The sequence below is a fragment of the Ostrinia nubilalis genome, chromosome 2, assembly GCF_963855985.1.
Source record: "Ostrinia nubilalis chromosome 2, ilOstNubi1.1, whole genome shotgun sequence".
NCBI lineage: Eukaryota > Metazoa > Arthropoda > Insecta > Lepidoptera > Crambidae > Ostrinia > Ostrinia nubilalis.
The window spans coordinates 9,272,577-9,284,943 of NC_087089.1; the positions used below are offsets into that span (position 1 = coordinate 9,272,577).

The window sequence follows — 12,367 nt, forward strand, 5'->3', positions numbered from 1 at the left end:
CCGTTTAAATATTCTCAATTCATTTCAATGGTAAGCTCAAATGTTTGCTGTCAAAATCGTATAGGGTTTTGTAGAAAAAGTAGGAATTAAAAACAAATTAACATTAATGTTAATACTTATTAACCACGTTGATTTTTTCCGAATGTTTTTAATATTTTTAAACAATGGAGTTAATATTTGCTGAAGAGATAGGTATTGACTATGGGTTGACGGCTTTAGGCTCAGAATATATTAAGGTTCTTAGCTACCTAACGAAGCTCTATTGTAAACTGTTACAAGAAGACTTTTCTGATTTGTTTGTGTAACTGCATTCATACAAAAATACCCACGTTTTAATGAAGAAAAATTACTGATGACATGCATTTAACCGATAACTAAAATAAAAACATCCCTTAAAAGCGCGATGTTGCTCCTCCTTCGAAAGGGTCAGCCCTCAGGGATCCTTACAAATAACGGTTAGAGGGCCCGTTCGATAGCCCTGTCCGATAGCAAGTTTACGGCTACAAGGGATTGCCCGAATATACGACGCCAATAGTGCCGTAAAAATAAAAATAATAAATTAGATGAACAGCTTCTAGCTTCCCATAGGAATTGATGTACCTATCTTCCATTGTTTTCTGGGTCATACTGTATTGTTTTTGTTTATAATAGAACAATGTCATAAATTACCAATGCCTCAGTTATTCCTAATATTATTAGGTAGGATATTGTATTATTTTTCAATTATTTTTAAGTTATATAAAATAACAAAGGCAATATCACTAAAAGATATCGGAATTATTTCAAAACCTTAATTTGTCCAGATAAAACTTTGTATAAAATGGATAAACAATTTGTAGTTACTTTTTCAGTTAATCTTTGCTACCTACCAGTATCAATAAATAAAAAAAAATGATTAGAAAATTTTCCATTTTTAAGTTTCATAAACTTTTTCTCAGTGCACCCCAATGATACTTACGTCCTCCGTATTCACAAACGATGCTTGCTTATGTGAAGTAGCAAATCGAACGCACAGCGTCGAATAGAGCTCTGTGATTGGTTCGTGTGTCACCCTGTGCGTCCACGCGCACTGTGAGACCTCATAGTAATGTTTGTGAATGCGGGCGTAAATCTTGGTTCGTTAAACACGTAACAGGTTAAGTATTTCCAGGTTAACAGTTTGCCGGACAATGCATTTAAAATTATGTGGAAGCGCAGCGTGTTAAAAGCATTCCATTTAATTCATTTTCAACCGACTTCAAAAAAGGAGGAGGTTCTCAATTCGACCCGTATGTTTTTTTTTTCTATGTTTGTTACGCGATAACTCCGCCAATTATGAACCGATTTGAACAAATCTTTTTTCGGCGTATAGGTAATACCTCAAGGGTGGTCCCATTTAAATTTAATAATAGAAAAAACAACCCCCAAGGGTGGAAAATTGGGAATGAACTTTTTTATACGCAATATCTCCGCCGATTATAAATCAATTTGAACGATTATTTTTTTGTTGAATAGGTATTATCAAAAGGATGGTTTCATGCGAATTTGAAGAAAATAGTTCACCCCCAAGGGTGGAAAATTGGGGATGAACTTTTTTATACGCAATATTTTTAATTTTTAGTTTTTTTTTTGTGTTCACGCATTTGAAGTCGGTTTTATTTTTTTAAAAAGTTAATTATTGCCTCCACCATTCACTGCTGTCTGGCTAATGGTAAAGCGATAAGTATTTATTTGTTCACCTATTGGTCATTTGTTTTAGTTATACAAATTGATAGATTACAGGCCCTGTGACCGTAGGTATAATTTTGTTCTTTAGTCATTCATTATGTTGTCCAATTTTCTTGTATAACAGAAAACAGACAATTGAAATGATCATGTGTACAATTACCAGGGACATACCGGCAGTTGTTCATTACGTTTATACATTTGTGTAAAGCCGGGGTTTGACCGGAAGCGGGGTTGCGTGCGAGGACCCCGCGCGGAACAGCCCGTTATTACCATACCACCGTTATATGGAGGATGTATTATACTAAATTGACCCCTATTTCTCGTTTTGGGACCGATTATCTACAACCTGCGCCATAAAGATGGACGATAAAATTCATTCATTTAATAAAGGCCAGAATAGGGCTTGCTTCAAACCTACTTATCTTGTATGTAGTTTAGTTATTATGAGTAAGCAAAGTTGTTTTTGGTAACTAAGAAACAAATAATTATTCGACAAGCAATAGCCAAGTTATTTAAGAATTAGAATAACCATGAATTGCGGTAATAATTCTGAAAAGAAGAAATATATTTTTATCATAATGTACTTTAGAAATATAATCATTTATTTAATAAAACAGACACGGTACTTTAGTATGATAAATAAACGATGATAGAAAAGTTTGTTGAAAGTAGTTTGAGTGGACTCAATATGGAATATCACCATAACAAACTGTAGCACTGTAAATAAAATTCAAAAGTGAACACACAATCCCAGCAGCATTTTTATGAAAATATACGTCTGATATATATTTCCTCTTCTCACAGGAAACAGCGAGTTACCTGAATAATATGAAGTATTTATATTCTAATGCAAGCGGAAGAAGCTTTCTTTGAAAATTCCATTTTAAGAGCGAAGGCACTTTGTGGCGTTCTGTTTGTGGTTAATGGCATTACCGGCTGAAGCCTCCACATCGGGGCGACTCTTGCGCTTGTGACCGAGGGTTATCATATTAAGAAGTTGGAGTCGGAAACGTCATTATAAATATAGGTCGTAAGAAATCTTTTTAAAATTAATCACCGTGAGCTTATTTTACAATGTGGTAATGCCGTAGTATGAATGAATGAGAACATGAATGATTCTCATAAAAATGTTTTAGCCGGTTCGTGGCAATTTTGTTTTTAACGTTTGTTAAAAAAACCCAAATATTTATCAAAATAAGTAAATGTTTACCTCAATTTAAGAATGCAATTAGGGCGCCTTATCGGTTTTGGAAGACGTTCTCCAAATCCGCTTGATTTTCTTTTTGCGAACGTGCCGGTACACTATTGTGTCGTTCGTTACGTGGAGTTTCTGAAGCCTTAGGGGTACAAAGAAATGTAAATGTTAATTTATCTATTGCAGAGTGTAGCTGCCCCCACCGGACGACCGACTCGCCACAATGCGGCTCGTTAGCAGTCAACGCAGCGCCCAACTGAAAGGTACCAAACCAAATATTTTATTGTGCTTTGAGTAAGTATTGTGGGAATAAAATAGAACTAGGATTGTGGGATTTACATTTTACCTATGAGAGAAGTGACATTAAAAATAGGTTTAATGTTTTTTTCTAAAATCCAACTTATTGATTAGTGTGAAGTATGTTTTATTGTAGAGTACTTAACAATTAAGACAAAGGTACTTATTAATTTTGTAAAATAATAATCTTTGAATTTTGAAACTTGCTGTCTGACGATGTGTTTCTTGGATCTTGTCAGGGCAAGAACTATTATATTCGTATATGAATGAGATCACCGACAAATACCTCATGTAGGTATTACCTATTGCAGAATATAAAAAGTAATCTCTGTCGCAATTCAAAACAACCGCAAACTTCAGAAGCGATACGGTAAAATGTAGGTCGACCCATAGCAACAGACACAAACGTGTTCCAATGCAATTGACACAATTTCAAATTCGATTTCTGATTCAGCTAAAGTCGAATCGTAAACAAGACGTCAGCGGCGTTCTTAGAGCTCACGTTAAAATAGAATTTAAAGTGACACGAGTCAATTGCTAGACTAAGCTTGATTTATTGCGAAATAGTGGCAAGTCCTCAAGCTAGCTTTTACCAATCTCAGCGCTGACTAATTCTGTGGACGCCAAAATCGTCTGGTGTCGAATAGATCGCTGCATTGTCAACTGAAATCAAATGCGCCGTCGTCTCAACAAGCCATTGTCTTGATACTCTGATCGAGAGAGATGTTATTACAATTCAATTTCGAGATTCGGGTCTGTTTGTGTGAACAGTTTGCGAGTTGTGGCAAGCTGTGTTTAATATTGGAGATCGATAGGGATTTATTGTTATTGTTTTGGCTATTTTGGGTGAATGGAAGTAGTTCTTCGATTGTCTGCGTGCATAAGAAATTAAAAGCTATTATAATAACTCAGATAATTGATAATTCATTGCAAGCAATCATTTACCCCAAACGTTAAGTAGATAATTACCATCGAACATACTCGTAGCTCGTACCTACATATTTAAGGATATGAATTTTAAAACCTTTATTTTTGAACATACAATAGATCCCAACTCATATCAGGCACTGACACGACACATCTCTCTTTATTTGAGTCATTGATGTACGAGTAATACTTCAGTGTTTACTTTCTAGTGTCATTAAATGTGCATTTAACTTGATAATTAAATAATTACTTTCATGATTGCCTGGCGCGTGCTATCGGACCGCAGACGTCAGATTGTTTCCGCCCAGAGATCGATAGTTGAGAAATGGCCGCCATCCTGAGATGTTGAGGCCACTTAATGACTGGACGAAGCGAGGGTGGTGACTTATTTTTGTTACAATGTTTACTTCTTGGTGGTTATTAAACTATCAGATTGGTACATAAGTAATTAAAATTGTTTTGTTTTAGGTAGGGTAGGTTAGATTACCTAGTTAATCCTCTTATATTAATTAAAAGTTGGTTGTCAAATTATTATACAAACTTTTGTATCGTTTTGAAATTACAAGTATCCTTTAATTATTGTTAATCTTGTATAAAAAATCGTTTGAAAAGTAAGTAGATAAGACCCCTGCGGACGCGGTGTAAATTACCATTAACCTACTAAAGATTTTACGTCTGTTTTATACGACACGAGACTGACCCAGTCTCAGAGTTAGACGATAAATAAATGTTTAAGCATTGTTGACTTTACATTTACAGCCGTGATTCTATATGACAATTTTAAATAACTAATACTCAAGAATTACTTCACATCAGGTACATTTTTGTTGCCAAATATCAAAGTAAATGCGACACTTATCACAGTTGTAGTTACAACGACAAGATGTCACGATTAATGTACAGTCGATAGCACATCAGACTATCCATTTCTGTTGCAAAATCGCTCTTACTGCGACTACATAAGACACTACAGTGTTTAACTTAACTTGCCACATAACCGATGCCACGTGCTATAAGATTTATCGCACCACCATTTCTCAGACTATCAAAAGCCCATATATCCATTTGCATAGCGGTTCACGGTTCGCCACGTTCGGTATTAATTACCTATAGCCACAATACAAGGCTCTATTGTTTGTACATTTGGCACTAGACCGATAAATCGACATCGGCCTAAGTGTCCCCACGCTTATTGCCAGTGTGTATTTATTGTTCTTTGATGAACATGCCTCGCTCTTACAAAAATGAACCGATTTTGCTGTTTCAGGTGTTGTAGCTAAATTAAATGACTGTTAGTGGATTAAGTAAAGTGTTTACATTGAGTAGAGTCCTAGATATTTGTCTAGTGAAAGTCATCTCTCAGTCTTTGCATCTATTAAAGTTTAGTATCTTTTTAGGGGGTTATAGAGTCGTACTTCATTTCGTTCTAAGACTGCCTTTCGGCTTGTTGAGTGCATTCTTAGTAACTACTAAGAATGGATAACTATCCTACTCAAACTTCCAGACTTATGATCTGCCTAAAAATAAATAAATTATGACCAGGAGATTATTCTAGTTGCAAAGGTTCCCAAAGATACCCATTTTTTTGCAAGAACTCCTCAAAATATCCAAATAAGTATGTACGTACAGTACTCATATCGATGCATCTAAAGTACATTGAGTGTCATTAAGTTCAGATAGATTACATTAATTACCTAATAACCATTATAAGAGCGACCTTACAACTGTCTTCGCGATAATACCTCTATTTTTCTATTTCAGTAGGCAATATGTAGCGAGGGCCAAAAGTTATTTGTACTGCTTCCGCTCCTTAATACCTATCTTGATGGGATTTATTCGAGTGACTCGCCCCTTGTTTCGGCCTTTATTTCTTTTGTACTTATGTAATTAACATCGTCAGCTGGGTTGTAAAAACCCATTTTACTTATTTACTATTTTGTCTTTTGTAATGTGTATTATTTTAAGAAATATGAGACCAGTATGTATTAGAAATATGAGACATGGCTTTGAAAATATTATCCACAGAAATAGTTGTACTTTATACCTACTGTTATAAACTGCATAAGTATTTTTCGAATTGCTACCGCCCGTATTTCTTTACTCTATCTGGGCTGAAGCCAGGGAGAATGAGCAAAATTAGTGGGATGTCCTTTTTATTCGTGGACCATCGATTGGTTACGTGAACTCGTTCGCTTCTATCAGCAATGGATTAGCCGGGGCACCGCTCTCTCTACCTGTATTATATGACTCACTTTAGTCACTGGCTAGCTAGGGTATTAGTGACAGGCTATGGCAACAATTTTAACCTAAATTCGATTATAACGAGCGCCCGAATTTGGTTGGAGGAATATAAGTACCCCTTATTCAGACAGTCCTTGATCTATTTTATGACAAGCTTCCGGACAAGATAGCATTGTAAAGGTTTTTTCATGAGCATCATAATTTAACGTTGCGTTGTACTGAAAAAACATAAAAAAGCTACTAACATTTAATGCGGTAGACAATTTAGTTATAGTACCTATATAGTCTGTTGTCTGTTGTCATAATTAATGAATTATTTTATTTTAAAGCAGCTGCAAAACTTTGTGCCAATTTTCCAGAAATGACTTTCAAATTCAAATTGACACCAAATAATATGTCTTTATATGAAAACTATGTAGTTCGGTGGTTTTCCTAGTTTACTATTCTTGTTATTTTACTACTACTAGTTATTGCTCCCAAACAAGCTATAATTGTTAATGTTTATTTTATAACAAATGTCATAATCTATTTACCATACTATGAACGGGCGTAATTCAGAACATTTTGTTTAATAAATAACGGGCATCATAAACGTTCATGACGTTTCATTGTGGAAGTTAAAATAAATGAGGGCTCTAAAAGGCTGGACGAAATAAAATCCGTGTCTGTTTATTTTTTTGTAAAACAAAGCGAGTCGCGGAATCTCGGTTAGCTTTTGTTATTGTTTTTATGATATTGCCAACAATAAATGATAAATATAAGAAAATATTTACTTTAACAGATCATATCAGCATTGTTTGGTAATGGTAGGTAAGTAAAAGTTTCTATAACACGTGACCTCATAGCAGATGTTTACGAGTAGTTATTTAGATATAGAGCCTCGAACAATAGGATTTGTAGTTTAGTATCATGCCGTTTAAAGTCTTAAAAGTGAAAAGAAAATTAAATAACATCACACTATCATTTGTCCCAAGTCGAATTTGAACCCATAACCGCGCTTGCCGCTGATATCCACCAATCCCGGCAGCCGTCCCACAAAATATAACCCACTTCGCTATTGGGGGCGAACTGTCAGAGAATATAAATGATTTTAATTAAAAATAAACCAAAGGATAATAACCATGTCATATCAAGACGTAGACATTTTAATGGCCATATTTCACGTTTTTACGGTCTCGGGGAAATACGTGACGTGTCTATCGCCGCCACATCGCCCCGGTTTTTACACTGATCGTATATTTTCGTGAACGCCACAGGTTTATTGCGTCTTTTTGTTTAACCACCGAAAAAGTTTATATTCAATTTAAGAACGCTGCATTGAAATTGCAAATGATCATCGTTACTTTTTATTGCACGACCCGTTAAAGTTTTGTGTTTAACGAATATATCTTTTACTAGCTGTCCCCGCGACTTCGTACGTGTGGATCATGTTTTACCCCCTTAGGAGTGGAGTTTCATAAAATCTGTTCTTAGCGGATGTTTACACCCTAAGGAAACTACATGCCAAATTTAAAGTTTGTAGGTTTTAGTTTCTGATTAATCAGTGAGCGATATTTCATGATATTTTACTTTTTTTTTTTAAGAAGAACCTTGAACAGAGATCTTGTGTAGCGGGGAAAGACATTGTATCAGTAAAAGTGGAGCGAGCACTCGGGCGAGGTCAAGCCCTGGCTGAAAGCAATCACCTGATAGGAGGCCCGTGCCTTATCGCCATCGTAACCTGCGGCCTGCGCGGGCAAACGACGCCCTGTCGTAAGAGCGACATCAAAACGCGCTGAGCGTTTTCTAATAGGTACCTACCTGGTACACATACCAAAATAAAGGCCGTTTGATTTTTAGGGTCCGTTAGGTAACAAAAATGTTGTCTTTAGGTCACACAAGTTTAGATAATTTTGTTTTAATAAATGTAGGTATAATGGATGCGGGCAGCGCAGGACCGGTCGTTAGGGAGGTCTGGGGAAGCCTTTATCCAGCAGTGGACGTCATTTGGCAAACGAACGAACGTGTATGTATAAAATAATGTAAATACGAGTACTTATGTACGTACGTTTACATACTTAAACCGCTGAACCAATTTTTATGAATTTTGGCGTAGAGTTAGATAAGACCAAGGAGGAGATAGATAAAGTTTTCTCGCAAAAATAAATCTTAAAGCGGATGAAATAGGGGAAGGAATTTCGTACGGATAACCCATAATTTCTCATATTAGGGATATGAAAATTCATATTTACTATCAGTTAGAAATAAAGTAGGTCGCGAGGCCCAAGATAAAAGCTTATTGTGACATGCCAATGACTAAATTCATTTCAAAATGGGAACAAACCCGTCGAAATGTGAGTGAACGAGTTCAAAATCAACGCCATCATAATTTGTCAAGTTCATTATGTATTTAATTAACTGTTTTTATCGTCGGGTAAAGCTTACACGTGTCATCTTGATACTGAAAAGAGGGATGGAAAAATTTGAACTGGAACTTGAGTGAGTTCACGATTACGCTCCGCGGTTGAAACCCGGACTCACCACTTAGGGTCTCGCGTTACGAGGGTAAGTGGGAACATCAAATAATCATGAATATTTCGGTTCCGGTACTGCTAGTTTCACTAAATATAGAAGAGTTGATACTATTGTATCTTCAATCCAAATCACGTGTGAATTGCCAAAGGAGAAGTTCTTCAAAGAAACTTCACAGGGACCTTTTAGGATAAAACACTAAGCTATAAATTATGTATTACAAGATTTGTCCATTGCACTGTTTGTTTAGTTGAAAAACTATTTCTAGATCTAACAGAAAATGTCTGAAATGTTTGATTAAAAAAAAACAACAATGTTAACAGCATTGTTGTGTTCCGGCAGTTAGAGGTAAGATAGCCAGTTCCTCCGTGATTGAGGATTCCGGAGCTCGCTTCCACCTTGGGCCTGATCATCACTTACCACCAGGTGAGATACAGGCCAAGAGCTTCCTCGTCGTGGATAAAAAAACAAACTTACGGTTTTTTTGTGTGGGTATTTTGTTACGTCTCACTTATTTGTTATTTAATTAAGTTGTGTTTGTATAACTCTACGTATCGGGGCGTCGACACGGGGTCTGACGCGCGTATGTAGATGTGCCGCCCACGCGCGTGGGCGGACGAGCTAGGCTCTGCCATTCATGCTCCTGTAAGCATGTAATAATTTATCCTAAAATAATAGTTACATGTAAGAAAGTTATTAGTAACTAGCTGGTTGCCCGTGGCTTCGGCCGCGTAAACTAGTATCTTGTTTCTCCATAAACCTTGAACTCCGGTTTGTTGCCCTTTTTGGAAAATCCTTTTTACTGCATAGAAATTTTAATCTGCTTGCCTTTTAGCAAAATCCGTTCAATGGTTTGAGATAAGCACTTTGTTGTGATTTATTTTGAGTTGAGTTTTAAGACCATATCAAATTGATGTATCTATGATTGAATCTTCGCTTTTAGAGACTGAATAGCAAAAAACACGGTTTTAAAACGAGTATTTTACAGATTTCGGCTTTTATCATCATAATCAACCCAGTGAGCATAATTTTGCATTGTTTTCTGGCTTACATGTCCAAATGGAGATGGGTGAAACTTATCTTGAAAGATTTGATTCACTAAACGTCACATGGCCCAAAGGTAAAAGGAAAAGGAACGAAAATGGATGAATCTTTAAACATAAAAAAGTTCAAATCGTACGAGACAATAGCCACGGTTAGAAATAATAATATAACTGAATATCATTTGTATGAATCGAAGTAAAATGAAGGAAATTAACGCAATTAGGCCAGCCCGGCCATTAGTTACCTCACGGTGTGTCGGCCCGCCTCAGGCCTTCCTTCTTTTTAATGACTTTGTTACGCAGTTGCCAAACATATGGTGGTTATGTGTTGTTAATTTGCCATTAAAATAATTTACTCAATAAAAAAGCCAGTTTACGTTTCAATAATTATGTTACGTCACATTATTCAAAAAACGCGTAACATACAGTTTTAAATAGTACATCAGTCGACACCGTAGGTGTACCTACTGAGAGAATTTTGCAACTTCACCCCTACTACAACAATACAAGATGCCCCTAAGTTGAGCTTAACGTGTCGTAGTCTGTGCAAGGCTATTTTTGATAAATAAATTAAATGAACAGATTCCTTTCTCATAAACCTCCACAGCCTCATGAAGTTGTTATCGACATACCCATTCGTTTTCCTTCCACTTAATTGTGCTCGCGCCCTCGCAAACCTAAAAATATTTCAGACTGAATTTAACGTTTAAAAATAGCTACGACTTATTCAAATCGTAGCCGCACGCTACGCGCTACGAGCTACGAGTTACGTGGTGTAGCGCTATCGCTTCTAATGAATCGGCACGTACTCGCTCAATATATGAAGCTTTTCAATGGATTTCATTAATCATTTCACTGCACATTGTTCTATTGTAGTTAAGATTTGACAAAATGTAAACAATGCTACGTTTTTTACGCCTACCAATAAACGATCCCTTTGAATTTCCATTCATAGCTTTTGACAACACGTAAACAATGGAGTTTTATAACGCATTTGGAAATTAAAAGCTGTTTCGACAAGATTTTTACTACTAGGACAACAATAGATAAATGTAAAAAGAATTAGTGAAGTGAATTACAAATTCAGTCTGTAATCATGCTAACCTTCGAAACGGCTAGACCGATTTTGATAGAACTGACAGATGTCAGAAGGGATACTTTTACTTTAGGAAAATAATTAGAAAACGTGAACAGAATATTTATGGTAGATCGAAATCCAAATGGGCCAAGCCACGGGCTGGAGCTAGTATTCAAATATGTCCGTGGCAAGTTTTTACCATTCGCCAGGGCGTGACCGCACGATGAATGGACTTGTTATGATTGATTCGCCCTCCACACGAATGTCTGTTAAATTTGATAGATAGTTCGCCGATTCCTTCCCATCGTTCACTGTTTCGTCTTTATTGGTATCTTTGATATCGATTCCAACTTTCACACTTCGTGTTATTCGGGCGGGGTCTTGTGAAACTTCGATAGAATACCGTTTTACGGGAGTTTTATGCCATGACGTGAATTGCGTGTCAAATATCAGCTTGGCGAAGTTGAAGTTCGGGATCCGTGGTTAGGCAATTAAACTTTGAAACACAAGTCTTGTTAGTGCGTACTTTGTTCATGGTATATTTTATGTAGGTATAGTCGCTAGCACATAAAGTTACGGCAGTGACATTTCCTCAATTGATTCTTATGTTAAATTCATTAATGATTTCAATGTTATAATTATTTTTATTCATTAATTATAATTAATTGCATATTACAAGTTATACCTAATCAGCTAGGGCCCGTAAAATTTTCCGTATCAACGTCAATTGAAAGTTTTTGTAGCATTTATACGTATGATGTATTTATGAGTTATCAGGTAGGTAAACTGCCATAAATATTTGATAGCTAGATACGATAGCAATATGATCACCGAATTAAAGTGGGTTTTTGGTCTTGTAGTAGGTAAGTAATTGCCAGTTCATTTCTTTGTGATGTGCTAAAAATAATCTTTAGATATCTGCGTAGGTCAATTTTTCAAAGTGATAATGTTACACTGCTTCAACTTTCTGTGCATATCTCGAATAAAACTGCCACTATTTACTATCCACACCAAAAATGTTTGTAAAAAGTATTTGTCAAATATCTTAAATTTGAAATTCAATCTGCGGTGTAGCACGATTGTGGATACGTTCGCCCCGTTTGCATTGAAAGTATTAGATATTGTGGGAATTGAATGGCGTTTTTATGTGGATGTCGTTTTTAGCACATAGTGCCAGTCGCGTGCGGCGGTTCAGCACGACAGCACTGCATTGTGCATTGCGCTATGCTACGGCTGAATAGAACAGTCACAACATTTCTGATGTTTAACTTAAATACCTAAGAAGTATTTACTTGTATAAACCAGCAGGCAGGAATTAAAAAAAAACTTTTTTATGCGTATAAATCATCCCAGAACGATAAAATTGAC

At 36.1% G+C, this 12,367-nt stretch overlaps 1 protein-coding gene and 1 long non-coding RNA gene across 2 annotated transcripts in view; one reads left to right on the forward strand and one right to left on the reverse strand.

Moving 5' to 3' along the window:
• LOC135082443 (uncharacterized) overlaps positions 1-12,367 on the reverse strand; it is a 155,047-nt gene that overhangs the window by 57,292 nt on the left and 85,388 nt on the right. The window lies entirely within an intron of this gene.
• The window catches only part of LOC135086486 (uncharacterized), a 94,609-nt gene that overhangs the window by 28,665 nt on the left and 53,577 nt on the right, over positions 1-12,367 (forward strand). Inside the window, exon 2 of the long non-coding RNA XR_010260501.1 lies at positions 3,089-3,165. This is a non-coding gene — a long non-coding RNA (uncharacterized LOC135086486). The remainder of the gene's footprint in view (positions 1-3,088; positions 3,166-12,367) is intronic.